The 27,746-nt window shown below is 39.4% G+C and overlaps 1 pseudogene; it reads left to right on the top strand.

The window, feature by feature from the left end:
• Positions 1–896: 896 nt before the first annotated feature.
• LOC112624397 lies at positions 897–27,319 on the top strand (annotated as a pseudogene).
• The last annotated feature ends 427 nt before the right edge of the window (positions 27,320–27,746 follow it).

Below are 27,746 nucleotides of genomic sequence, written 5' to 3'. Positions count from 1 at the left end.
TTCCTGTCAATCCCAGCCAAAACGCTCAACACATTTCACTGCCATTATTGTTTGTGTTTGTCTTCCCTGCTATTCTCTAAGACTCTTACTCATGGTGACAAAGACTGTCTTGTTCACCCCCAGATGGCTGGCACCAACATCTTGCACAGGACGAAATCAGGAAATGATGAAGAGAAAGAAACGGTTATTGAAAGAGTGTGAAGGGTAGGTGAAAGAGATGACTCACAATTTCTACAAAGTAATTAATTAATTAATTAATTCAAATATTCCCTGTCAGCCACTCTCACATCTGGTTCTTTTTCTTTCCTTTTTCTTTTTTTTTTTTAGATGGAGTCTCACCCTGTCGCCCAGGCTGGAGTGCAGTGGCGCAATCTCAGCTCGCTGCAACCTCCGCCTCCCAAGTTCAAGCAATTCTCCTGTCTCAGCCTCCTAAGTAGCTGGGACTGCAGGCGCACGCCACCACACCCAGCTAATTTGTTTGTATTTTTAGTAGAGACGGGGTTTCACCATATTGGTCAGGCTGGTCTCGAACTCCTGACCTCAGGTGATCCACCCACTTTGGCCTCCCAAAGTGCTAGGATTACAGGTGTGAGCCACTGCACCCAGCCCTGATTCTTAATTATGCAAAATAAAGCACTCAGCACTGAGCGACATTCATTAATCCTGTAATAAATATCTATTTACAAATATGAACTGAGTACTATTACGTGCCAAGCTAGAGTTACATAGCTTGGACATGAACAAGGATATGAATATTTATGCTATGAGGTAAATAGGATACATGACATATGAATGATATAAAACAAATGCATTCGGAACCCAGATCTGGAACGTAACATAATGGCAATGAGGTTTGTCTGAGGCTTCAAGAATAGGGGAGATTTCCATAAGGCCCGATGTCAGTAGAATGTCCTTCAAGAAAATGGAAAGGCATCGGTACAGAGGAGGAAAAACCTGAGATGGACATGAGACTTGGCTGGGATTCGAGAGTTTTGCAGACCACTGGTAGGTAAGTTTGAAGGCCTGGTAAAGGCACCGGATCCAGAAGTGCCCGGCATGCAGAGATGAGCACGTGGGCTTTTATCCAATAGAGAGAGGCCATCTCCTGGCAGCTTTGAGAGTGAAGAGTGGCATGATTGTGGGTGCTTAAGGGGACAAGTGCCATAGTGGAGTCCTGTAGCTGGGCAGAGAGAGACTAGACTGAATTTGCAAGGCTTTATTTTCAGGCATAAGGTAGCCAGGACATGCTCTAGAAAGTAGCAACAGAAATAGAAAACAAAAGAGAAATGAGTTTCTACAAAAGAAGAACTAGCCTAGCAGGCTATGGTGGCTTATAGCTCTTGGGACAGAGCTCGGAGCTTAAGGTGGAGATAAAATGATTACATTTTTCACAATGTAAAGCAGTTGTAATATTTGTCTCATCTTCCTTATTTATAAAATGACACTAATAATTCTACAAACTTCTTTTCTGGGAATACTATTGCCTTTTGAAAACAATCACAAATGTTTTTAGTTCCACAGAGATACAGGTGTTATTAATAAATTGTCTTTTGAATTATACTTCATTTTGCATATCTTGAAAATTACAATAAAACAAATTGAAAATTAAATGTCAATAAAATGACTGCGAGTTTCCTAACTCGCTGTGTGTGAGCCATGTGTAATTCAGAAGTCTTATTCAAAGATTCGAGGAAGTCCTTTGATACATTTCTCAGGAAAGAAGCAGAAGCCAACAAGGTTTTTTCTGTTTAATCAAAACATAGAATTTAAGCAAATTAAATTGACTTAACCTAGCATCACATCAACTTAAAACAAATTTTTTTCATTAAAAAATCAACATGTTATATCTCATGTAAGTTTTTCTTCTGAATAAATATGAATTAAAATGCAAAATTTAGTCCCTTCTTTTCTAGCACTCGAACACGAGGATCTTAATAATTTTTGAAAACAAAAACTCCACTAATCTTATGCCATTAGACACCACATTTTTTTCTATTGTTAGAGTTCAAAAAATAAAGAAAAAAGAAAACGAATTGACCTAATATGACCTCTTTCTCATAAATTATATTAAAATTTGAAGTTATGCTAAAAACTCTTTTTTAAGCATTGGTCCATCTTTTATTTTCTGTGTTTGATAGTAGACAAATCACTTATTTTCTTATTCAACTCCCATCCATAACAATAATTTAAAACCAGCTAATAAACATTATGGTTTGTTAGAACTGCTACCGATTAAATCTTAAGTGTCTAATACATATAAATATAAACAGAATGTAATTAGAGCTATTTAAAGAACCAATTTTTAACTGAGATTAACCATACTTTCCATTTGCTGAGGATAAACACTCATAAATGAAACCCATTGCTGAGCAAGAAGCAATTACTTCAGTTTAAAATATTAATATGCACCGCCTTTTAAAAAGCCATGGAAAATCATTTATGTAGTGCACTGTACAGACTCAAGTCATACCCAAAAGGAAGAATGGGATAGCGTTTCAGTCCTAACCGAGAAGCAATCAACTGAGGTACGGCATGTCCTTACCCTCTATGAGGTCCATTAAACTCTTCCCTTCAATTAGCGCATTGTCCAACATCATATCCCTATGTATGTTTAAGTGTGATTTAAAAGCACACACACAAAACACACACACACACACAAAGGGGAATTTTACTGTAGAAAAATCAATTTCATCAACCTGTTTCTAGAAATAATTGAGACACATTCATAACCTAATAACTGATTTGAGCATATTAAATAAAGATAGCCAGGAAGAGAAGGAAATGCAGACATCCCATACACCTTAATTTCACATTTCTCACCTAAAAATACACAAAAAATATATTGAGTCTGATTGAATGCAGCTAACTATTCAATCCTACAGTATTTCTTGTGATACTGTAGGCTGACTAAAAAGCTTGGTTTGGGCTAGAATTAAATTCAGTGTAGTTAAATGCCTGCATTTTTAGTTGCTGATATGAATTAACCACAGGTCAAATCCAGTTACAATGAGCACCATTATCACAAAATGCTTCCAAGCTGGTCCCAAAAGTCTTCAGAATAGGGCTTTGTTAATTTCAGCACAGTGACACCCACTAATGGAAGACACAAGATAGACCTCTTAACCCTTGATTTGCTGGAAATGGCTACAGTCTTTGGAAGCCTCTTTGGTTATGTCTCTGAATATAATGCGGTACTAGATGGGGGTGTGAGTATTTCAATGTCAGATGACAAAAGTTCATAGAATAGATTTGTGCTATTAACAGTTCATGGTTGTGAGTATAATTGGTGTACTATTTTAAAATGGGACTTAGTTTATTCATGACAACCAAATTTCAAGGCAGATGAATTTAGTAGATGATTTGCAGTTATGGTGATACGCCTTGAACTGTAAATACAATTTATGATTTTAGGACCACATCTTTTTTTTCTGATTGATAACTGCAAGACAATATATTTATTACTCTTTCTAAAGTTCAATTCAGGAACTTCTAACCTCAGGTTTGATTAGGCTTCAGAAAGGTTCATGCAGTCACACATTTTCTTATTTTATTTTATTTTTTATTATACTTTAAGTTCTGGGATACACGTGCAGAACCTGAACGTTGGTTACATAGGTATGCACGTGCCATGGTGGTTTGCTGCACCCATCAACCCGTCATCTACATTAGCTACTTCTCCTAATGCCATCCCTCCCCTTGCCCCTGACTCCCTGGCAGGCCCCAGTGTGTTATGTTCCCCTCCCTGTGTCTATGTGTTTTCATCGTTCAACTCCCACTTATGAGTGAAAACACGCGGTGCTTTGTTTTCTGTTCCTGTGTTAGTTTCTTGAGAAACTTCCAGCTTCATCCATGTCCCTGGAAAGGACATGATCTCATTCTTTCTTATGGATGCACAGTATTCCATGGTGTATATGTGCCACATTTTCTTTATCCAGTCTATCATTGATGGGCATTTGGGTTGGTTCCAAGTCTTTGCTATTGTGAACAGTGCTGCCATAAACATACGTGTGCGTGTGTCTTTATAGCATAATGATTTATAATCCTTTGGGTATATACACAGTAATTGGATCAGTGGGTCAAATGGTATTTCTGGTTCTAGATCCTTGAGGAATTGCCACACTGTCTCCCACAATGGTTGAACTAACACACTCCCACCAACAGTGTAAAAGCCTATTTTTCCACATCCTCTCTAGCATCTGTTGTTTCCTGACTTTTTAATGATCGCCATTCTAACTGGTGTGAGATGGTATCTCATTGTGTGGTTTTGATTTGCATTCCTCTAATGACCAGTGATGATGAGCTTTTTTTTCATATGTTTGTTGGCCACATAAATATCCTCTTTTGAGAAGTGTTGTTCATATTCTTTGCCCACTTTCTGGTGGGGTTGTTTTTCTAGTAAAATTGTTTAAGTTTCTTGTAGATTCTGGATATTAGCCCTTTGTCAGATGGATAGATTGCAAAATTCTTCTCCCATTCTGTAGGCTGCCTGTTCACTCTGATGATAGTTTCTTTTGCTGTGCAGAAGCTCTTTAGTTTAATTAGATCCCATTTGTCAATTTTGCCTTTTGTTGCCATTGCTTTTGGTGTTTTAGTCATGAAGTCTTTGCACATGCCTATGTCCTGAATGGTATTGCCTAGGTTTTCTTCTAGGGTTTTTATGGGTTTAGGTTTTACATTTAAGTCTTTAAACTGTCTTGAGTTAATTTTTGTATAAGATGTAAGGAAGGGGTCCAGTTTCAGTTTTCTGCATATGACTAGCCAGTTTTCCCAATACCATTTATTAAATAGGGAATCCTTTGCCGATTGCTTGTTTTTGTCAGATTTGTCAAAGATCAGATGGTTGTAGATATGTGGCATTATTTCTGAGGGCTCTGTTCTGTTCCATTGATCTACATATCTATTTTGGTACCAGTACCATGCTGTTTTGGTTACTGTAGTCTTGTAGTATAGTTTGAAGTCAGTTAGCATGATGCCTCCAGCTTTGTTCTTTTTGCTTAGGATCGTCTTGGCTATATGGCCTGTTTTTTTGGTTCCATATGAAATTTAAAGTAGCTTTTCCTAATTCTGTGAAGAAAGTCAATGGTAGCTCGATGGGAATAGCATTGAATTTATAAATTACTTTGGGCAGTATGGCCATTTTCATGATATTGATTCTTCCTATCCATGAGATGGAATGTTTTTCCATCTGTTTGTGTCCTCTCTGATTTCCTTGAGTAGTGGTTTGTAGTTCTCCTTGAAGAGGTGCTTCACATTCCTTCTAAGTTGTATTCCTAGGTATTTTATTCTCTTTGTGGCAATTGTGAATGGCAGTTCACTCATGATTTGGCTCTCTGTTTGTCTATTATTGGTGTATAGGAATGCTGTGATTTTTGCACATTGATTTTGTATCTTGAGACTTTGCTGAAGTTGCTTATCAGCTTTAGGGTATTTTGGGCTGAGATGATGGGGTTTTCCAAATATACAATTATGTCATCTGCAGACAGAGATAATTTGACTTTCTTCCTATTGAATACCCTTTATTTGTTTCTCTTGCCTGATTGCCCTGGCCAGAACTTCCAACACTATGTTGAATAGGAGTGGTGAGAGAGGGCATTCTTGTCTTGTGCTGGTTTTCAAAGGGAATGCTTCTAGCTTTTGCCCATTCAGTATGATATTGGCTGTGGGTTTGTCATAAATAGCTCTTATTATTTTGAGATATGTTCCATTAATAGCTAGTTTATTGAGAGTTTTTAGCATGAAGGGGTGTTGAATTTTGTCAAAGGCCTTTTCTGTATCTATTGAGATAATTAGGTGGTTTTTGTCATTGGTTCTGTTTATGTGATGGATTACATTTATTGATTTGTGTATGCTGAACCAGCCTTGCATCCCAGGTATGAAGCCGACTCGATTGTGATGGATAAGTTTTTTGATATGCTGCTGGATTCGGTTTGCCAGTATTTCATTGAAGATTTTGCATCAATGTTCATCAGGGATATTGGCCTGAAATTTTCTTTTTTTGTTGTGTCTCTGCCAGGTTTTGGTATCAGGATGATGCTGGCGTCCAAAATGAGTTAGGGAGGAGTTCCTCTTTTTCTATTGTTTGGAATAGTTTCAGAAGGAATTGTACCAGCTCTTCTTTGTACCTCTGGTAGAATTCGGCTGTGAATCTGTCTGGTCCTGGGCTTTTTGTGGTTGGTAGACTACTAATCACTGCCTTAATTTCAGAACTTTTTATTGGTCTATTCAGGGATTAGACTTCTTCCTGGTTTAGTCTTGGTAGGGTGTATGTGTCCAGGAATTTACCCATTTCTTCTAGATTTTCTAGTTTATTTGCATAAAAGTGTTTATAGTATTCTCTGATGATAGTTTGTATTTCTGTGTGAGATCAGTGGTGACATCCCCTTTATCATATTTTATTGTGTCTATTTGATTCCTCTCTCTTTTCTTCTTTATTAGTCTGGCTAGCGGTCTATCTATTTTGTTAACATTTTCAAAAAACCAGCTCCTGGATTCATTAGTTTTTTGAATGGTATTTTGTGTTTTTATCTTCTTCAGTTCTGCTCTGATCTTACTTATTTCTTGTTTTCCCCTAGCTTTTGATTTTGCCTGCTCTTGCTTCTCTAGTTGTTTTAGTTGTGATGTTAGGGTGTCGATTTTGGATATTTCCAGCTTTCTCCTGTGGGCATTTAGTGCTATAAATTTCCCTCTAAACACTGCTTTAGCTCTGTCCCAGAGATTCTAGAACATTGTGTCTTTGTTCTCACTGGTTTCAAATAACTTATTTCTGCCTTAATCTTGTTATTTACCCAGTAGTCACTCAGGAGCAGGTTGTTCTGTTTCCATGTAGTTGTGCGGTTTTGAATGTGTTTCTTAATCCTAAGTTCTAATTTGATTGCACTGTGGTCTGAGAGACTGTTAAGATTTCCATTCTTACGCATTTGCTGAGGAGTGTTTTACTTCCAATTATGGGGTTAATTTTAGAATAAGTGTAATGTGGTGCTGAGAAGAATGTATATTCTGTTGATTTGAGGTGGAGAGTTCTGTAGATGTTTATTAGGTCTGCTTGATCCAGAGCTGAGTTCAAGTCCTGAATATCCTTGTTAATTTTCTGTCTCATTGATCTGTCTAATATTGACAGTGGGGTGTTAAAGTGTCCCACCATTATTGTGTGGGAGTCTAAGTCTCTTTGTAGTTCTCTAAGAACTTGCTTTATGAATCTGGGTGTTCCTGTATTGGGTGCATACATATTTAGGATAGCTAGCTCTTCTTGTTACATTGATCCCTTTACCATTACGTAATGCTCTTCTTTGTCTCTTTTGATCTTTGTTGGTTTAAAATCTGTTTTATCAGAGACTAGGATCGCAATTCCTGTTTTTTTTTTTTTTTTTTTTTTGCTTTCTATTTGCTTGGTAAATATTACTTCATCCCTTTATCGTGAGCTTATGTGTGTCTTTGCATGTGAGATGGGTCTCCTGAATACAGCACACTGATGGGTCTTGACTCTTTATTCAATTTGCCAGTCTGTGTCTTTTAATTGGGGCATTTAGCCCATTTACATTTAAGGTTAATATTGTTATGTGTGAATTTGAACCTGTCATTATGATGCTAGCTGGTTATTTTGCCAGTTAGTTGATGCAGTTTCTTCATAGTGTCGATGGTCTTTGCAATTTGGAATGTTTTTACAGTGGCTGGTACTGGTTTTTCCTTTCCATATTTAGTGCTTCCTTTAGGAGCTTTTGTAAGGTAGCCCTAGAGGTGACAAAATCTCTCAGCATTTGCTTGTCTGTAAAGGATTTTATTTCTCCTTTGCTTATGAAGCTTAGCTTTGCTGGACATGAAATTCTGGTTTGAAATTGTTTAAGAATGTTGAATACTGGCCCTCCACTTTCTTTTGGCTTGTAGGGTTTCTGCAGAGAGATCCACTGTTAGTCTGATGGGCTTCCCTTTGTGGGTAACCCGACCTTTCTCTCTGGCTGCCCTTAACATTTTTTCCTTCATTTCAACCTTTGTGAATCTGAAAAGTATGTGTCTTGGAGTTGCTCTTCTTGAGGAGTATCTTTGTGGTGTTCTCTTTATTTCCTGAGTTTGAATATTGGCCTGTCTTGCTAGGCTGGGGAAGTTCTCCTGGATAATATCCTGAAGAGTGTTTTCCAGCTTGGTTCCATTCTTCTCGTCACTTTCAGGCACACCAATCAAACATAGGTTTGGTCTTTTCACATATTCCCATACTTCTTGGTGACTTTGTTCATTCCTTTTCATTCTTTTTTTTCTAATCTTGTCTTCATGCTTTATTTCATCAAGTTGATCTTCAGTTTCCTATATCCTTTCTTCTGCTTGATCAGTTCAGCTATTGATACTCGTGTATGCTTCACGAAGTTCTTGTGCTGTGTTTTTCAGGTCCATCAGGTCATTTATGTTCTTCTCTAAACTGGTTATTCTAGTTAGCAATTCGTCTAATCTTCTTTCAAGGTTGTTAGCTTCCTTGCATTGGGTTAGAACATGCTCCTTTAGCTCAGAGAAGTTTGTTATTACCTACCTTCTGAAGGCTACTTCTTTTAGCTCATCAAACTCATTCTCCATCCAGTTTTGTTCCCTTGCTGGTGAAGAATTGTGATCCTTTGGAGGAGAATAGGCGTTCTGGTTTTTGGAATTTTCAGCCTTTTTACACTGGTTTTTCCTCATCTTTGTGGATTTATCTACCTTTGATCTTTGATGTTGATGACCTTCGGATGGGCTTTTTTTTGTGGACGTCCTTTATGTTGATGTTGATTCTATTCCTTTCTGTTTGTTAGTTTTCCTTGTTACAATCAGGCCTCTCTGCTGCAGGTCGCTGGAGTTTGCTGGAGGTCCACTCCAGACCCTGTTTGCCTGGGTATCACCAGACGAGCCTGCAGAACAGCAAATATTTCTGTCTGTTTCTTCCTCTGGAAGCTTTGTCTCAGAGGGGCACCCACCAGATACCAGTTGGAGCTCTCCTGTATGAGGTATCTGTCAATCCATGCTGGGAGGTGTCTCCCAGTTAGTAGGCACGGGGGTCAGGGACCCACTTGAGAAGGCAGTCTGTCCCTTAGCAGAGCTTGAGCACTGTGCTGAGAGAGCCGCTGCTCTCTTCAGAGCAGGAAGGCAGGAATATTTAAGTCTGTTGAAGCTGTGCCCACAGCTGCCCCTTCCCCCGGGTGCTCTGTCCCAGGGAGATGGGGGTTTTATCTATAAGCCCCTGACTGGGGCTGCTGCCTTTCTTTCAGAGACACCCTGCCCAGAGAGGAGGAATCTAGAGAGGCAGTCTGGCTACAGTGGCTTTGCTGAGCAGTTGTGGTCTCCACCCAGTTTGAACTCCCTGGTGGCTTTATTTACACTGTGAGGGGAAAACACCTACTCAGGCCTCAGTAATGGCAAACGCCCCTCCCCCCACCAAGCTGGAGCTTCCCAGGTCAACTTCAGACTGCTGTGCTGGCAGTGAGAACTTCAAGCCAGTGGATCTTGGCTTGCTGGGCTCCGCAGGGGTGGGATCTGCTGGGTTCCATGGGTGGTAGCCCACTTGGTTCCCTGGCTTCAGCCCCCTTTCCGGGGAAGTGAATGGGTCTGTCTCACTGGCATTCCAGGCGCCACTGGGGTATGAAAAAAACTCCTACAGCTAGCTTGGTGTCTGCCCAAACAGTTGCCTGGTTTTGTGCTTGAAACCCGGGGCCCTGGTGGCGTAGGCACCCCAGGGAATCTCCTGGTCTGTGGGTTGCGAAGACCATGGGAAAAGTGTAGTATCTGGGCTGGAGTGTACCATTCCTCACAGCACAGTCCCTCACGGCTTCCCTTGCCTCGGGGAGGGAGTTCCCAGACCCCTTACACTTCCTGGGTAAGGCGATGCCCCACCCTGCTTCTGCTTGCCCTCCATGGGCTGCACCCACTGTCTAACCAGTCCCAATGAGATGAGCTGGGTACCTCAGCTGGCAATGCAGAAATCACCGCCTTCTGCATTGATTTTGCTGGGAGCTGTAGACCAGAGTTGTTCCTATTTGGCCATTTTGCCAGCCATACCAGGACCATATCTTTTGATACCATTTAAAAAGTTATAATCAATTATTTTTATTCTGAATTATAGAAAGCTCCATTTTCATTAAAGGTAGGGAAGTGCAACAGCTTCGAGGACCAGGATTTAAAACAGCAACAAAACCCCAAAACCCAAAAAACCTTAGGAGGGAGATTTTACGATTGGTCTTAGAGAAACTTACCAAGCAAGGATGCCAGTCTCAATTTTCTTCAATGATCTATTCTGTCCTGGCACACAGAAACATCACAAGGTTCTTTGGGTTGCTGGACATATCCCCATCCTACCGTACATAGTTTTATGTTACTTTAGCTAAGTTTCTTGCCTCAACAGAACTTTCTTCTCTTCTTTATTTTCTGACAGTATTTTCTCTGTCCCTTCTACCTCTTGCCTGATATCATCTCATCTAAAAATGAATTCTTGTGAATTCAGTGATGAAGACTATTCATATTTCATTCAGTGTACATATTACAGTTGCATTTATGGAAGCTTTCTGGATCAATGCCTAACTGCAAGGATTGTTTCTAATGATAGAAATTTCAGGTTTATTTAAAAGTACTGAATTTTGAAGACCTTTCAAAAAACACTGTAGAGGTGGCTGCATATTCTATAGAACATTATGGCTCACCGTATGTCTTTCATTAGTTATCTTCAAATGAAAGGGTGAAGTCATGTGACTTTGGCCTATTGCTACATCATGCCAAAACAAGGCTGTTTACAAACTTTGAAGGAAATTCAAAATAGTGATTTTACTAAGTTAACCACATTATCTTTCCCAATCTCTAGAATCACAATAGATTCAATTGATTGAAATTGTCACTATTCCACCTTCCAAGTCAAGTAATTTGGAAACTCTAACATTAGGAAAGCTTGTTTAGGAATATTCTGATGGATATCTACACTGGCCCCTCTCCAGTGCCATCCACCCAAACATAAAAGGAGATGCTGGATGTGTTGTTTTGCCAAATATAATGTGGACCAGAGTTCTACCAAGATAAATTTGAAACAGCGTTATTAATGGCAGCATCTCAAGGAATGACTAAGTTGCACTCCATAACTTCATAAAATTTTATAACCCATCAACGAAATCGCCTGAATTAGTTGACTTTATTGTTTGTTAAATGCTTGACAGCCAATAGATTTAATACATTGTTAATTATCCTATTCTCCTTAAAATAGTATTTTCATTTTTATAACCAGGAATATTTAGAGGCTAATTAGAAATCCGGTAATGTGAATTGTAAATTATGTGTAATTACAATAAAACTACTGGAGAATAACACACATTACTTATAAATTGTAACACTGTGATAAATTAAAGCAATTACAGGTAAACCAATAATGTTCTTTAATTAAGTAGTTATGAATGAGAATTTGTGCTTTGCATTTACAATAACCTGTAAGGTTGAAGATTGCATTTATAGCTTCTGCAGAAATCGATTGCACTCTACTGCGATACTTTGCTAAGAATAACTTCTAAGTTCATTACTGTCATTATGCCATTATCATGTAAAAACACCCAAGACTGTTAAATGTAAGTGTGCTGACAACCAATCAACCATGCTTCTTAATATAATTATAATTATGTCACTATCTCTTCTTCTGCCTTTATGAATCTGAGAAAAAGTTCATATTTCCACCAGTCTTCACCATTGGTTGCAAAGGAATAGAAGACGCTCTGTCACACACTTACTGAAAATACTATTGTATTTGACACTAATAAGGCTATTCATCCTCATAATTATCTTACTTCAACCTGCCGTTTACAAGATTATAGCAATATTTTTATGTTGCCACATCTGTTTATTATTTTATATATTGTTATAAGGTTGAGGTAACTCCTTGGCATGTTCAAGTTGCAATCAATGTCACAGTATGAGTAGAGAAGAGACCCCAACAGACCATCTCTCTATTTTTAATTCAAGTTGTGTGTCTTGTGTGTTCAAACAGGCCTCTGGAGGAGAAAGAGCGCCAATACAAATTGGTGAAAAGGGGAAGAGTTGGGAGGTTCAAATGAAGAGAAATTGTTGATCAAGCTTATTTAAAAGATGAATATCTTAAATAAGTAAGGAAAGGATTCTGAATTATTCAGGTATATACATGTTATTAATTTGCTTTGAGGCAGTAACAATGAACAGTTCTCCAACAAGTAAGGAATGATTAGACTAGTAGCATAACATAATATTCCAAATACAGTATTTCGAATATTCTTGAGTGATATACCCAACCAGGTGAAGTCATGTGCATGGTAAAGACTACACATATCAATGATGATGTCGGGTCTGATATTTCACCCTGCATATAAGCGAGTAAACTAGCCAATTAATGCTTCCTGGATACTGGCACAAAACACAAGACTCCTGGGTCAGAAACAAAGGACTTCGGCATTCAAAGCTCAATCAGCAGCATGAGCATCATCATGTTTGTGTTTGTTTCCTTTGTCCCTTCATCAAATCTCATGGGAGAGATGTGGAGGGGCCCAGATGGATGCCATACTCGCAGCGGGTTTGCCTGTAGCCAGGGAACACTGAATTTGGGGAATCCATTGCTTTTAGAGCAAGCAGTAAGCAAACAAGATCTTTGTCCCAGAGAGAGACTTGACATCACCTGTCTAGGTTGCTCTGCAAACATGACCCTGAGAAACAGCCCCAGAAAAGAGCCGTCAGCACTTTGCATTCTTGATAAACCCAGTAAGACATGTAAGAGCCCAAGAAACTGAGGGGGGCACTGTCTTTCCCAACAATTAGCATAAATTAGTATACTCATATAATGAATGTACAATTAATATACTCAGGAGTTAGATGTACAACTAGGTACAACAACAGTTTGTACCCACTGATTTTAAGTTTAAAATTCTTTTCCTAGAACCATGCTTACCTCCATACATGAAAAATTATTTTAAATGACACAAGAAACTCCTGGGAAGAGGTTATCTTTTGATCTACTTCCTCGCTGTATTGCTCTTCAAATGATGTTTCCAGTCTATCATTTCTTTTGAACCACTCACTCACACTGTTTCCTTTCCTGTCTTTATTCACTTCTCATCCGATTAACTTTCAAACTGTGCCCTTAATGAAATGGTAGTTTAATATGTTTGTTTACATCTTGATTTACTTGGTATATTTAATAGTGGGGGCTAACAACAGGCTTTGATAAGCCATTTAATACAAATTTCTTAAAGAAAATGCAGAGCATTTGAAGACATAGTGTATTTTTATTCTCTATGTCCAAAGTCGATTTTCAGGTTTTAATTAGTTTTGCAGAATGATCCGCTGAGCTTTTTAGGCAATGGGGCCAGAGTTTAATGTGTCCCCAGACTTTATGATGTCCAAACTCTAAAGTTTTCTGTAACTGGCCCCCAACTCTTTGTCAATCTTTTTTCATGAAAATTGTGTTGTTCTCTGCAATGCATACCCATCTCTTTTATTTGGATGAATAATTTTCTGTAGTTCATAGTGACCTTGGTGGTCCCTCACTCCAATCGACTGTGTCACTTCATTGAAAGCACAGGACTGGGAAGGGCACTTGAAGGAAACAACGTCATCATTTCCTTCTCCTGCCACCTTTCGACCTACTTCCAACAAACTGTAGTTCCAGGCCTTGGGGTAAAAACTCAAGTAATCTCATACTTTTAAAGATTACTCTCAGGTAAAAAGTTAATGACCCCTCAGGTTTGGTTTTAAAAAGTTGAATTCAGTGTCAAACCAAAACCTCAAATCTTTCTCTAATTTTTTTCTTGCCAATACACCAGACACACACACACACACACTTACACACACACACACTTACACACACACCTGCTTTGCTTCTGCTGGGGAGGAACCCTGTGATGTTTGTGTAGCTCACTCCCAGCTCAGCTCTTTCTGTTCCAGTAGGCCACCAAGTTGGTGCTGGAAAAGTCAGACATCAGTCTCTGGGTTTCTGAGATACCAAAGACACACATTCAACATTTTGGGTGACTGTGCTTAAGTCCTGGTCAACTGGATTAAGGTTACAGGGAAACACTCCCCTGCCCGGTATCGTGGTACCACAACTCTCCAGCAAATTCCCAAAGGAATTCTTATCCTCTCACATTGGATCAGTCTTCAGTGTCTGTCTATGCTTCCTGGATACTGGCACAAAACACAAGACTCCTGGGTCAGAAACAAAGGACTTCGGCATTCAAAGCTCAATCAGCAGCATGAGCATCATCATGCCTTTGAGGTGGCTTGGCACCTACAGCACTGCTCCCAGCTTTTGCTTTATTTTGAGGAGTGGGGATAGTATCTCAACTGAAAATTCAATATATGCAGAAGAAACAAAGTTTTCCTATTAAAGTTGCCTTTTTGTATTTAATTATTTTTTGAATTTATTACTTATTTTTTGTCACTCTTACTACGTTGCAAGCCTTTTGAGGAATAGGGTCCATTTCTGATACTTTTTCTTTGATCAATGAATTGAGATTGTCAATTTATATACCTTCAGGGACAGAGGGGACTATGAATGTATATATGAATGAAGCAGACAGATAGGAAGAAATGAGGAGTATTAAACTTTTTTTTTTTAAAGGAGAAGTCAAGCATCTAGAATTTTATGGAAATCACTGATGCATTAATTGAAAACCTATAAACACATTAAAGTCATGTCTGCCCAAAGCCAAAATAATCAGTACATTTAATTTCATATAACAAAATAACTCCATTATTGGGAAAAAATGAAAATAATAATTAAATATTTGACTTTTAAACTTGTTGTAGTTAAGTTTTAATTGATTTAAATAATTGGAATCTATTTAGCAAACTGTTCTTTCATTTAAAAAATAGTCTTCCTGTAGACTAAGATAATGAAGTTAATTTATTCTTTTCTTACTGTTTAGGTTATGAGCAATTAAAAAATGTATCTACCTTCTGTTTTGAGAAGTCAGTTTCTAAGTAAACGCTGTCTTAACAGGTTGAATTGTTCCAACTGTTTTCTAAAAGTTAAGGAAAAGTCATTAAATATTTATTATCTTTTATTATGTTATTTACTGTTAGAATGAATATGCAAATTTTATTAATACTCTTCAGAAAGCCATGAAAAAATTATAATTCATGAATGAAAAATTAAGCGTAGCAAACTAGTTATTTGAAACAACTTTCACCCACAAATAAAAGGCATTGTTCAGTGCTTTCCTGTAGGTTAGTAAGGCCATGAAAGACTTTTGGAGAGAAGAAACTGATGAAAAGTGAGAAATGGAAAAGTAGCCTAAGAAAATATTTTCAGAGTATAATAACAAAATTAAGGAGTTGCTTAGAAGTCTGAGGAACAGGCCAGGTGCAGTGGCTCACGCCTGTAATCCCAGCACTTTGGGAGGCTGAGGCGGGCGGATCATTTGAAGTCAGGAGTTTGAGACCAGCCTGACCAACATGGTGAAACCCTGTCTCTACTAAAAATACAAAAATTAGCCAGGTGTCATGGTGGGTACCTGCAGTCCCAGCCTCGGGGGAGGTTGAGGCATGAGAATCCCTTGAACCTGGGAGGCGGAGGTTGCAGTGAACTGAGATAATGCCACTGCATTCTAGCCTGGGCCACAGAGCAAGACCCTGTCTCAAAAAAAAAAAAAAAAAAAAAAAAAAAAGGAAGTCTGAGGAAGTCTGAGGAACTATGCTGAGATGCTGAGATGCTGAGATGCTGAGATGCTGAGCGCTGCGCCGGGAGAGGCGCTGAGAGCTCCTGAACTGATGGGTAGGGTATTAGTACAGAACTTTCCCTCCCAGCTCCAACCAGGAAGCTTTCTTCCCACTTCTGTGATATCCTGCTTCTTCTCTGCCCTTGAGGATTTTAACTCCAGGAAACAGATGAGAAAAAGAGCAATTACATTTCATTGAATGCCTACTTGGAAAGTTTCTGGGTTTCATTAAAAGTAAAACAAACAGAAAAAGAGAGATGCTTTTAAAATTAATACATGTTATGTGCTCTAGATAACTGGGGTAGTGCCACTGGGCTGTTTCTATCGATCCCTTTTACACTGTTCTACTTTTCTTTTTCCTATACCTACCACCTTTGAATGCACACTATCATATGCTTATATCTGCAGTTTACTCTTTAGGTTCTGTATCTTTCTGCCAAAAATGTAAGCTCCACGAATGTAGGGATCTTTGCTTGCTTTGTTTGCTGATGTGTTTCAAGCACCCATAAGAGTGCCAGGCACATTGTAGGTGCTCAATAAATATTTTTAGACTGTTCTATAAAGAATGCGTAGGATAAAAGGAATGGCAATATTGGGAGATACTGTAGTTGACCTGAGAAAGGATTTCTTTAAAATCAGGAAAGACAGAAAATCAATGGAACATTTTACATATTTTTTTTATCAGGCCTCTCCAATTACTTAGACATAATCCATCCAATAAATTTCAAGTCCCACTGCTTCTACTCTTTTTGTTTGTTTTTACACAGAGTCTCGCTGTCGCCAGGCTGGATTGCAGTGGCGTGATCTCAGCCACTGCCACCACCGCCTCCCAGGTTCAAGCGATTCTCCTGCCTCAGCCTCCCAAGTAGCTGGAATTACAAGCAGGCGCCACAACGCCCAGCTAATTTTTGTAATTTTAGTAGAGACGGGATTTCACCATGTTGGCCAGGATAGTCTCGATCACCTGACCTCATGATCTGCCCCCCTCAGCCTCCCAAAGTGCTGGGATTACAGGTGTGAGCCACTGTGCCTGGCCTGCTTCTACTCGTAAAATACATCTCAAACACAGCTCTCCATTTCTATTTGTGTCATATTTTCAACAACCCTTTTTCTAGATGTCTAACAGCTTCCTTGTCTTTTCATCTCAGGGCCTTACATCAAATAAGTCATTTTCAACCATTCATAGGCTTGAGCCGATTTATGTATTACTCTTCTGTGTTAGACACGGAGATAATGTTTATTAGCCGGTTTTACATAGTTCCTGCTTTCATGGAATTTACAGTTTAATTTGGCAGACAGGCATTACCAAGTAATGATCCAAATATGTATAGAATTACAATTCTAATTTGATGTTGGAAAGGACAGTTTGCCTTGAAGGTATAACTAGGGGAACTCATCTAGCCTAGAATATCAGAGGATAATTTCTTCCTGAGAAAGTGATGTGTATGATGAGATTTGAGAGAAAGTGGGGCATTTCCCAAGGGAAGAAGGGGAGAGAGTCTTTTTGGGGGATAGAATATGTTAAACCTCTGGGCTGGGAGGGCTGAGGCACCATCATGAGTTAAAAATCTGCTTGGTTGAAATCAGGCGATGCATGACTTGAAGGGGCCTGATACGGATTTTAGACTTTATTCTAACAGCGGTGAGAAGCCACAGAAGGATTTTACTTGAAGAATAAACTTGACCCAAATCTGTAAAATCACACTGCCTGTATTGGAGTTTTCTTCAACCCTCAGTGGCTCCCTAGTGCCTGCTGGGTATGGATCTTAATAATATCTTAGCCTGTAACTCAAAATTGTACACGTTACTCATAGTGTTTAATTTTTGCCTTTTCCAATGATACACACTGGACTGCCTCTGGCTCCCTGAACCACCTTTCTGTCCCTCACAGTCAAAGTTCTCTGTTCCCCTCCCCTCCCCTCCCCTTCCCTCCCCTCCCCTCCCCTCTCCTCTCCCCTCCCCTCTCCTCTCCCCTCCTCTCCTCTCCCCTCCTCTCCTCTCCTCTTCCCTCCTCTCCTCCCCTCTCTGTTCCTCCTCTCTCCTTTCCTTTATTCCTTTCTTTCTGATGGAATGCCTATTCTGCCTTCTTGGTTTAATATATAATCTGTTCCAAATATATCATTAGATTCAGATCAATTATTGTCTCATCTTTTTCTTTGAATCACTTTTACAGCATGTCTAATATTCTCCTCATGGAATAGTGATTTTCTTTCTATCAAAGTTCCATTAAAATATCTTTTCCTTAAGGACTATGTCTGATTCTTATTTGATATCTCGTAAGAAATTCCTCATGCTGAGCACATAATAGCATGTGCTTCGTGGGTATCTGTGGAATAAAGTATCTAATACAGTCTTCCTGAATCCGAGGGAAAGTGCTGGAAACATTCAGAAGATTCTTGAAACTCTAAAACATAACAGTGGCCTTTTCTTTCTCAACCCAAACTGGTAAAGGAGCAGGATGAAAATGCCTATGTGAATGTAAGCAGCATTCTGGCTTCACTTATCTACGAATCCAGCCCAGACTCACTCTAAGTCATTTTAATTTTGCCTTCTAACAGTGGAAAGTGCCTTGTCCTCCTGATCTCCTAGTGTGGCCTCCAACCACTGACAATTTTTATTTCATGGAAAAAGCAGGAGACTGGGAGAAAATGGCCCAGGATTCGAACTTGACTTATGTGACTAAAACCAAACTCTAAAACCCTTCAATTTGGCCTGATCATCTGTAAAGGGACAGGTTACAAGGCTTGTAATGCTAAGTAATGAGCAAAGATACATAACCTATCCCAGTACCTGGTGGATAAAAGGGGCTCAATGATCGTCAATTCACGTATGGTCTCCTGTCCACAGTCTCCTGGTTCAGTTGAAAATTTGTCTCTTTTTCTTCCCAAGTCTCACTTCACCATCTTTGTTATTTACATCATTCATCCTGTCTTCTTTGGGATGTAGCTCCATTAATTATCTCCTCCTTTCCCTCTCTCAGCGTTAGCCATCGTTTCCCTTGACTTACTCCTTCTGTTCTGCCTTCAAACATGCTCAGCTCTCTCCATTCCCAAACATCTTATATTTTAGCAGCTATTTTATGCATTCGTTCATTCAAAAGTAATGAAAAACAACATGTGTGGACAATGCTTTAGGGGAGACACAATATATAAAAAAATAATTATTCAGTTAACATGATCTAGTAACCCAATAGCAATCCCTGAAAAGTTCTATGGAAGCATTGAGAGGAGGCATTCATTTTGCCTGGAGGATTAGGGGTGTCCTCACACAGGAGGAGACACCTGAGATAGGTTGTAGGCCATTGGTAGAGATTGGGAGGTATTTTATTTTGAAGGGGCAGCATTAGCAAAGGCAAAAGGTGTGAAAACTTTGGACCTGCTAAAGAAGGGCAAATAATATGCAGTTGATTGTAGCAAATGGTATCAGTTGAGTGTGACCTCAACTGGGAGAACTTTGAAGTCCTCAGGCAATGGGAGCCATCAAAACATTTTAACCAAAGGAGTGATACCACTAAATTTGGCCTTTAGAAAGATAACTTTGGGTAGAAAGAAGGATGGCTGAAGAAAGGAAAGATTAGAAGTAGAAAGTGCAATTGAGAGGTGATTGCAATAGACAAGGCTAAGATGTGATTTGGCTTTTGCTCTACCACCATCTTCTCCATTGAACATCACCAATCACATTGCTTCTCAGCCTCCTGGCTAAGCTCAAGTGTGAATATTACCAATCACATCCTATGGACTGTAGGATACAGTAAATTCCTCTTCAAAGTTTAGCCTGTTAACTTCCTTTAAAATTCAAGAGAGAGAAAAATTGTTAAGTACAATGAGTTCTGAGTTCCTCTTCAAAGAATCAATATATCAGTATGTTCTTTGTTCTCCATTTTAAAGTTTGACTTCCTCGTTCTTTACCCTCCTTGCCCCTAGTGTCAATAAACAACCCCCTCCTAGCCTCTATCACCTGTTCTGTCCTTAAGTATCCTTAGTCACCTGTTCTGTAACTGTCCCTCTCACCAAAACTACTCACCCCACCACTCCAGCTCGTACCCTTGCTCTCTTTAAAATAGCCATTTGGAATTAGCTTAGACTCTGCGGTCTAACACTAGCCAATAGGGAAAAGACACAGCAGTAGGGACTAGCTGGGTTAGGAATAAGACCCCCTTCCCTTTCCTTGTCCGGTGTGCTCTTGCCATTGCTCCATCCGCAAGATGCACCCTTCTATAGAAGTAAATTGCCTTGCTGAGAAACTTTTGCCCAAGTGCTATTTTCACTTGGCGGCACTGAGCATTTACTTCCAACAGGACCAAATTCAATGGCACTTTCTCAGTCCTCAACTCCCTTTGTTTGCAAGGTACATTTTATATCTCAAATCATCCAGTTCTTTTCAGATCACCTTCCTGTCTCGGTTTCTGTGTTAGTACACGTGGCTCATGAACCTTATCATTCTTTCATTCCTGCATTGGTTCCTGCTTCAGTGAGATGGACAGCTCATCTTGGTCTATTTTCTTGTCCTCTCTGTGTTGCTTTGCATATATTCCTATCCTCATCCATGTATTCAAGTATCGTTTCTAAGCAGAGTAAAATCAAACATGTGACCCTTGTGCTGTTACTGCTTTAGAGCTCCATTTATGCATTTCCGAAGGTCTGCTGGATATTTCTGCACAGAAGCCCTGCCAGCTCATTGACTTCAGCAAGCGGTAACTCTACTTCAAACTCACATTTCCTTGCATCTTGCCCAATAGTGCCACCTTTCTTCTTATCTCTCAAGTAGAGATTCAAAATCCTGAGCTTCACCTCTTACTTTTCTTTCATCCCCTGCAACAATCTTTTTTGAGATAGTCTTGCTTTGTGGCCCAGGCTGGAGTGCAGTGGCATGATCTCAGCTCTTTGCAACCTCCACCTCCTGGGCTCAAGTGATTCTTCTGCCTCAGCCTCCAGATTAGCTGGGATTACAGGCTAACTTGTATTTTTAGTAGAGACAGGGTTTCACTGTGTTGACCAGGCTGGTCTCGAACTCCTGACCTCAAGTGATACACTCATCTCAGCCTCTCAACGTGTTGGGATTACAGGCAAGAGCCACTGCACCAGACCACCTGCACCAATCTTAAAAACCCTCATGTTGCTTCTTCCTCAAGAGCAACAGTTCTTCAATCATTTCATTCTTTCCATCCCCGTTGCTACTGTTCTAGCTGTACTTATTTTATTGACTCACATCACATGTATCACTATACCATTTCATATTAGAGAAGTTTGTGTATGCTCATCATATTCTGTAGATTTTAAGGATCATGAGGGCAGCATGTATCAGAGCTTGGAATGAAAATTCCTAATGAAGCTTGGAGACCTATCGTATCAGAATCCTGTCATGTAAGTTTATCCAACTAAGTTGTCAACTTTCCCTTGCCTTTTCCTCTTCCTCATTCCTGAAAGCTCCAATGTGGAATTTGAGCTGAAGATCAGCCCAGTGCTTAAAATCACAATAGCTTAAATAGCTTTGTGGCCCTGGCCCACCTCGTTTCTGCTTTTATTAAAGTACTAGGTTTCTTCATTTTGGAGACAGTATCCCCCGTGTGTGATCTGAAATACACTTGAGGTACAAAGATTCTGTGTCTTGTGATTTGTAGCAAGATGCCTTATTTGTCGTAGGCCATAATTATTTGCTGAATGACTAACAATTTATCTAATCTAATTGATTTCTACGCCACTGATATTTGTATGTTATTTGTGTATTTTAATGTACATAATTATTGAAACATTAGCAAGTATTTTCTGCCCATTTTAATGGCTCATTACCTCCTATATCATGTTATATCCTGGTTTATATAAGAACATCTGTGTCTAATATATTCCTGTAAATCATCCCTGTTCATTTTCATAAGGATATTAGACTCAGCAAATATGTGTCATGTGGATTTTTATGTGCCAGCCTCTAAACATCACAAAAACTTCCCAGAGCCAGAGATAACTGCACTGAATCAGCTGTTCCCAAGTTTACTTTTAACCGTTGCTCAAATTAGATATCTATGAGCTCCCCTTAGAGTCCAATCCCAGGCTGCCAGCTGCTCCAGATGTAAGGAGTTTTTATAGCCTTCAAACACATTTTATCTGTCATCATTTTCAGCAACACGAATATCTTTCTCTTTATTCTCTCTCATAGAACCTGGTAAACAAGGAAAGGAAAAAGCTTGGCTTTATTGTAACTCCAAAGAGGTCAGTCTGTGGGGGAAAAAAAAACAACACAGCGTGTCTTTCTTTGCATCTCTTTCCATGCGGTTCTTCAAAGGTTTGTCAACCACCACCTTAATCCATTTATTGAAGACACCCAATTTTCCAGATGACCTTTTCTCTGGAATTCATTGGAAATGCAGCTGGAAGTGATAGAAGAGAAATGAAGAATGCAGGAAGGTTTCAGCGCTAATTTTGTCTCTACACGTTAACTGATCATGTGTTCTGACCAAATTACCCACTTTGTCCCATCTGTAAAATGGGCAGTGATTTTGAGAGGGTTAAACATGAAAAAGGATTATAAAGTTGTTAAATAAAATAAGCTACAAATAAATTTACATACCTTTTGATCCCAATCACAGAGTTGGGATGTACTCAAATAAGTTTTCCAAGATGTAAAGTAAAAGGACGCGCATTGAAGCAGCAATGGCAATGACAATAGCCAACAACTGGAAATAGCTAAGGAAACTATGAAAAGGGAGCTAGAATGGAAATGATGAGATAGCCACATCATGGAATATTATGCAGTCACTTTTTAAAAGTTGTGTGGTTTTGCGTAACTTATAAGGAAATGTTTCCAAGGAGTAGTATTAAGAGTAAAAAGTGAGGCCAGGCACAGTGGCTCACACTTGGAATCTCAGCACTTTGGGAGGCTGAGGCAGGTGGATTACTCGAGCCTAAAAGTTCCAGACCAGCCTGGACGACATAGTGAGACTCCTCTCTAAAAAGAAAAAAATTGCTCTGTCGCCCAGGCTGGAGTGCAGTGGCACAATCTCGGCTCACTGCAACCTCCGCCTTCCAGGTTCAAGTGATTCTCCTGCCTCAGCCTCCCAAGTAGCTGGGACTACAGGTGTATTTTTAGTAGAGATGGGGTTTCACCATATTGGCCAGGCTGGTCTTGAACTCCTGACCTCGTGATCTGTCCTCCTCAGCCTCTCAAGTGCTGGGATTACATGCGTGAGCCACCGCACCCGGCCTATATATATATTTTATAAAGAGCAAAAAGTGAGGTATAGAGCACTTACTTAGCATGTTATAAGGTATAAATAAGAAAAGAATGTATGTGCACATAGGCTGCTATATATATGCACAGATATATTCTGGACTAAAACATAAAACTGATAAAATGACCAACTTAGAATAGAATAACTGAGGACAGGAAGGTGTTACACATGTGTCTACATTTGCAAACATTTTATTTTCTTTATAAAAATAGCAAAAGCAACATGAATAGTATAATAATGAGACTTTTTGATATTCTTTTGTATACATTTGTTTAAAAAACTAATATATAACCTGGAAATAAATGTAAAAAATTCTATAATCTCAGTGGATATATTGACATAAAAGATTGTTTCGTTGTACAAAGAATATCTACATTCAGTCATAGACTCAAAGAAATTAAGTCTAGAAGATGTGCTGCTTGTAGTGATTTGGTATTATGTAGGTTAATGCTATACACTGTATTGGGGAGAATATTTACGTAATCAGCTTTTATCAAGTACCTGCTGTTTCCTTTGCCCTCGAACACCTAGTGTGTAGGCATAAAAGGATTGGAAGGCATCTCTTGTTCATTGCATCATATTGCTTTTTAAAATCTAAAAAATAATTACCATGATCCATGAACAAATATAGTATGATGTGGGTGGGGAAACTCTCCCCAGCTGTGCGGAGGCAATGAGCACGTGGATCGGGAAGAACAGCAGCTGGGCTGAGTCACCACGTCTGCCCCTGAGTTGTTGGGTGCGGCGGCTGGACCTAGGGAATTCTAATGATTTACCCAAAGTGAGCTGGATGAGCTGAGGAGGGACTGTGTCTCTAATCATCCCATTTCAGTATGGGACTTTATCCGTGGCAACAAACATTCTGTGGTCAAGATGTGGGGAATAGACCCATCTGATTTAGTCCCCACAATACCAGAGAAGGTATTTATTTTATGAATAAAGGTATTCAAAATCACAGAGATTAAATAATTTTCACAAAGACACAGGGCTAAATGATAGCAGAACTGGAATTTAAACTTCTCTCTGACTCACTCCATTGTTTATGGCCTTAATGACAGGAGTGAAGATACGTAAGTGGGAACTGATAAGGTAGGGAAAACAGCCAGCTGAAGGCTTGTTAAAATAGTCGAGAGAAATTCTTCTAGGTGCCAGTAGTACGACAGTAAGAAATGAATTCAGAGGCGGAAGGCAGAAGTCAAGTTGGAAAACCAGTGAAATAAAGATTTCCAGGAGGCTCTATGGAGCTAGCCTATAAACGTTATGTTCAAATATTCGAATACCTATAACCAAATAGTGGGAGTATTAATAAAAACCTCTACACCTCGCTTGCACTTCTCTTTCCCACAGGTCAAATCTGCAATCCACTTTAAGGTTAATGGCTGTGTCTTTGAGGTATATTTAGTGCGTTCACCTTTTAAGGATCACACACATAACTATGAGAACCTGATTTATCACCTATACTGTGTAACACTATCTTTTCCTCCAAACGAAAAATGAAACTTCCTACAAACTCCATAAAATGCATATTAAAATATCATGCACAGGGCGAATAAAAATTTTATATAATGACAGGTTTAATTTTGTTTATTCTGTTAGCATCTATTCTTGAAAACTAGGCCCCAAATTTCTCTATTTATGCTCCTAAATTCAGAACAGTCTAAAATGTCATTTTTATTATTCCTTATATTAGAGTGCTTAAAATTAAAAACATTCATCAGAAAATTGCTGTCTTTAAAATGTATCGCCCAATATGGAATGTAAATATTAAATTTAAATATTTTAAAATTAAATTATTATTTAATTTATAATTGCATGAGCATAGTGTAGTTGGGCTACGTGTGGGTGGACAGCTCTGTTCTCAGGCAGAAATATGTCCCTTAACACCACTTTAAAAGCCACAAACCAAAAACCTTCAGCTGCCAGACTGAGGACAGAAAGGTTACCGAAAGCCAAAGGGAAACTGTCACTACCAGACATTTCAAATCAGTCCCTAATTATTGAAAGTCACTTTAAAACATATGGGCACATTGAATTTTCAAAACTGCCTTTATGGAACTAACAACGTAACAATCAACTGGTTTTTTTTCAGCAAAGAAACTATAAATAAATGCAAAGGAAGAAAGGATGGAATAAGACAGATACAGTGACTTGCACTCCCAGGTATGAAATATACACATACAACCATTTGATTTAAAAATAGAACTTGTATAGCTCAGCACTCTAGTCAAAAATACACGTTGTCTTAATAAGATGGTAACAAACCCTTATGTGCAAGAAATAGACAATATAAACTTCATATGTGATGCCAGCTCTATTTTGTAAATAGGAAATACTTCTTTAAAATGTGTACAGCGTCTCATGCATTTCAGAACGTTTCACTTTCATTGTTTTGTCTGAATCGTGAAACATGGAGGTACCTTTCTACTCATTCAAGCACTTGGCCTCTTTCAAGGTCTGCTCAGATCTATGATTCCTGCATTGGCTGCCCCAGATGGGAGCAATTCTCCCTCCTCTGAGAGCTTGTGGGGTGATGATCCCATAGGGCAATGGCGCTGTCTTGTGTTTGCCTTTCCTTCCTTCCTTCCTTCCTTATGATGTATCTCTGAGCTGTCTCGCATGTCACCCTCTCTCCTTCTTCCCTTCTCCACATCTCATCCTTTCACTGTAATACCCAGCACAAGACCCTGGCCAGGATTTACAGCCAGGGTGTCTGTGGTCTGACATGTCTCTATGTCCTGGCCTGCAGATAAGCCTTCTATGGTCTCTAGTGCTTGTCCATGTTTACCTAACATTTAAAACCTTGGGATATTTCATATAAAAATCTGAATTTCTAGTTTCTTTTGAGGAAGTGGAAGATTTGGCTACTCTGGGCCAGTCTTACTTGATGGCAGTGACTGGCTAGGGACATGTGGGAGCTTCCCGTTCAGGATTTGCCCATATACTCCAACTTGCCAGAGTCCTCCTGGCTCCTTGTCGCACCCTTACTTTGAGGCATCATCATGAATTAGTGACTATACCGTTTTTTTCATGACAGAGAAATACTATCTGCACTCTGATTTCTATTAAAAGTGAGTTGACAGGCTGGGTGGAGAGGCAGGCAAGTCACCTGAGGTCAGGAGTTCGAGACCAGCCTGGCCAACATGGTGAAACCCATCTCTACTAAAAACACAAAAAATCAGCCAGGTATGGTGGCGGGTGCCTGTAATCCCAGCTACTGGGGAGGCTGAGGCAGGAGAATCACTTGAACCCACGAGGCAGAGGTTGCAGTGAGCCAAGATTGTGCCACTGTACTGTAGCCTGGGCAACAGAGTGAGACTCCATCTCAAAAAACAAAAAATAAAAAAGTGAGTTGACAAAAGAAAGCAAGAAGAAGCCTAGAACAGTGGTGGCACACACCTGTAGTCCCAGCTACTCGGGAGGCAGAAGCAAGAGGATCGCTTGGGCCCAGGAGTTCCAGTCCAGCCTGGGCAAGATAGCAAGACCTATCTCTAAACAAAAACAAAAACAAGAAACAAGAAAAAGCAAGAAAGGACACTGGGTGATTCCCAAACTGTATCCCGCATTTTCAATATGGCTTGGCCCTATTGGCATTTGACTTTGTGCTCTGTGTTAAAGAGAGAAACTTAGGAGCACGCAGTCTGTGCTTCATCACTTACTTCTTAACTGTGAAGCCCATCCTTCTGGTTTCTCATCTCAAAAGGAGAATCTGAGGTAGCTTTTTCTTGAGGATTAAATAAGGGAAATAAGTAATAACTATCACTCCCAGATAATAATGCTCACGTGTGCATTTTTGGCCTACAAAGTAGATAAACTGAATGTATCTAGTCCCCAATTTGTTGGAAACCTTTGGGGGAATTCTCTCAGACAGGAGGAGACACTTGAACAGAGTTTGGAATATGAACTACATTGTATACAGCAACTTACATTTCCATCTGACTGTCCACAACCCCTATAGACCACTGGAGTGCCTCCTCACAGACTTACTATGCAATGCTGGAGAATCCAGACATTTTGAGGAAAACAGTTGATGAACTTCTTAATAGAATCACATTGACGGCTGCTTACCCTTTATACACACCTTCCCAAATTGCCCTGCCTGCCATTTTATCTAGTGCCTTCAGGGCTGGAATTACCATGGAAAGTTGTTTGTTGGACAGTCTGGTTTTGAGAGAGAACAGAACTTGCTTGTCACAGTTACTAGATATAATGAAAAGCAGGAGAAATTGAGTAAAAAAGTATGTACCACCCAGATCTGAAGAAACTGCTGTTCTGAAGCCGAAGTTGGAGCAATGTCATTCTGCTGAGCTTGCACTTAATGTAATTGCGAAGAAAAGGAAAGGCTGTGGAAGATAATGATGATATCTGAAAGAAATACAGACAGGAGGAGGAAGAGTAGACTGATGATGACCTGGTAGACTCTCTCTAGCCATTTCAAGTTGACTTGTCAATGCTAACTAATCAAGAGAATTAGGAAGCATATTAGGCTTTTAAGGTGAGCTGTGGTTGTACCACTGCACTCCAGCCTGGGTGACAGAATGAATGAATAAATAAATAAATAAATAATATATCATATGAAAACATCAAAACATATTAAACATTTCTATGTGTTATTTAATTTTTTCTTTCATAGTAGTTCATGTAAAAGAAAACATCTTCAAAAGAGCCAGGAAAAAAAAAAGCTGAGCTCATTATCTGCCACATAGTGGGTAGGTGTCGTTACTATCCCTATCATGTGTGACATTAGGAAATCCTTTAGAACTCAGCTCTTCCATGGGATCACCTCAGCAGCTCAAGTTAGATTTGCCCAGCAGCTGGAACTCATGAATCAAGATTGAGAGTCATGGTCTAATACA

This window comes from Theropithecus gelada, chromosome 5 (genome assembly GCF_003255815.1).
Source record: "Theropithecus gelada isolate Dixy chromosome 5, Tgel_1.0, whole genome shotgun sequence".
NCBI classification, from domain to species: domain Eukaryota; kingdom Metazoa; phylum Chordata; class Mammalia; order Primates; family Cercopithecidae; genus Theropithecus; species Theropithecus gelada.
Note: the sequence above shows the minus strand (reverse complement) of the source record. Positions and strands in the feature narration are given on the sequence as shown.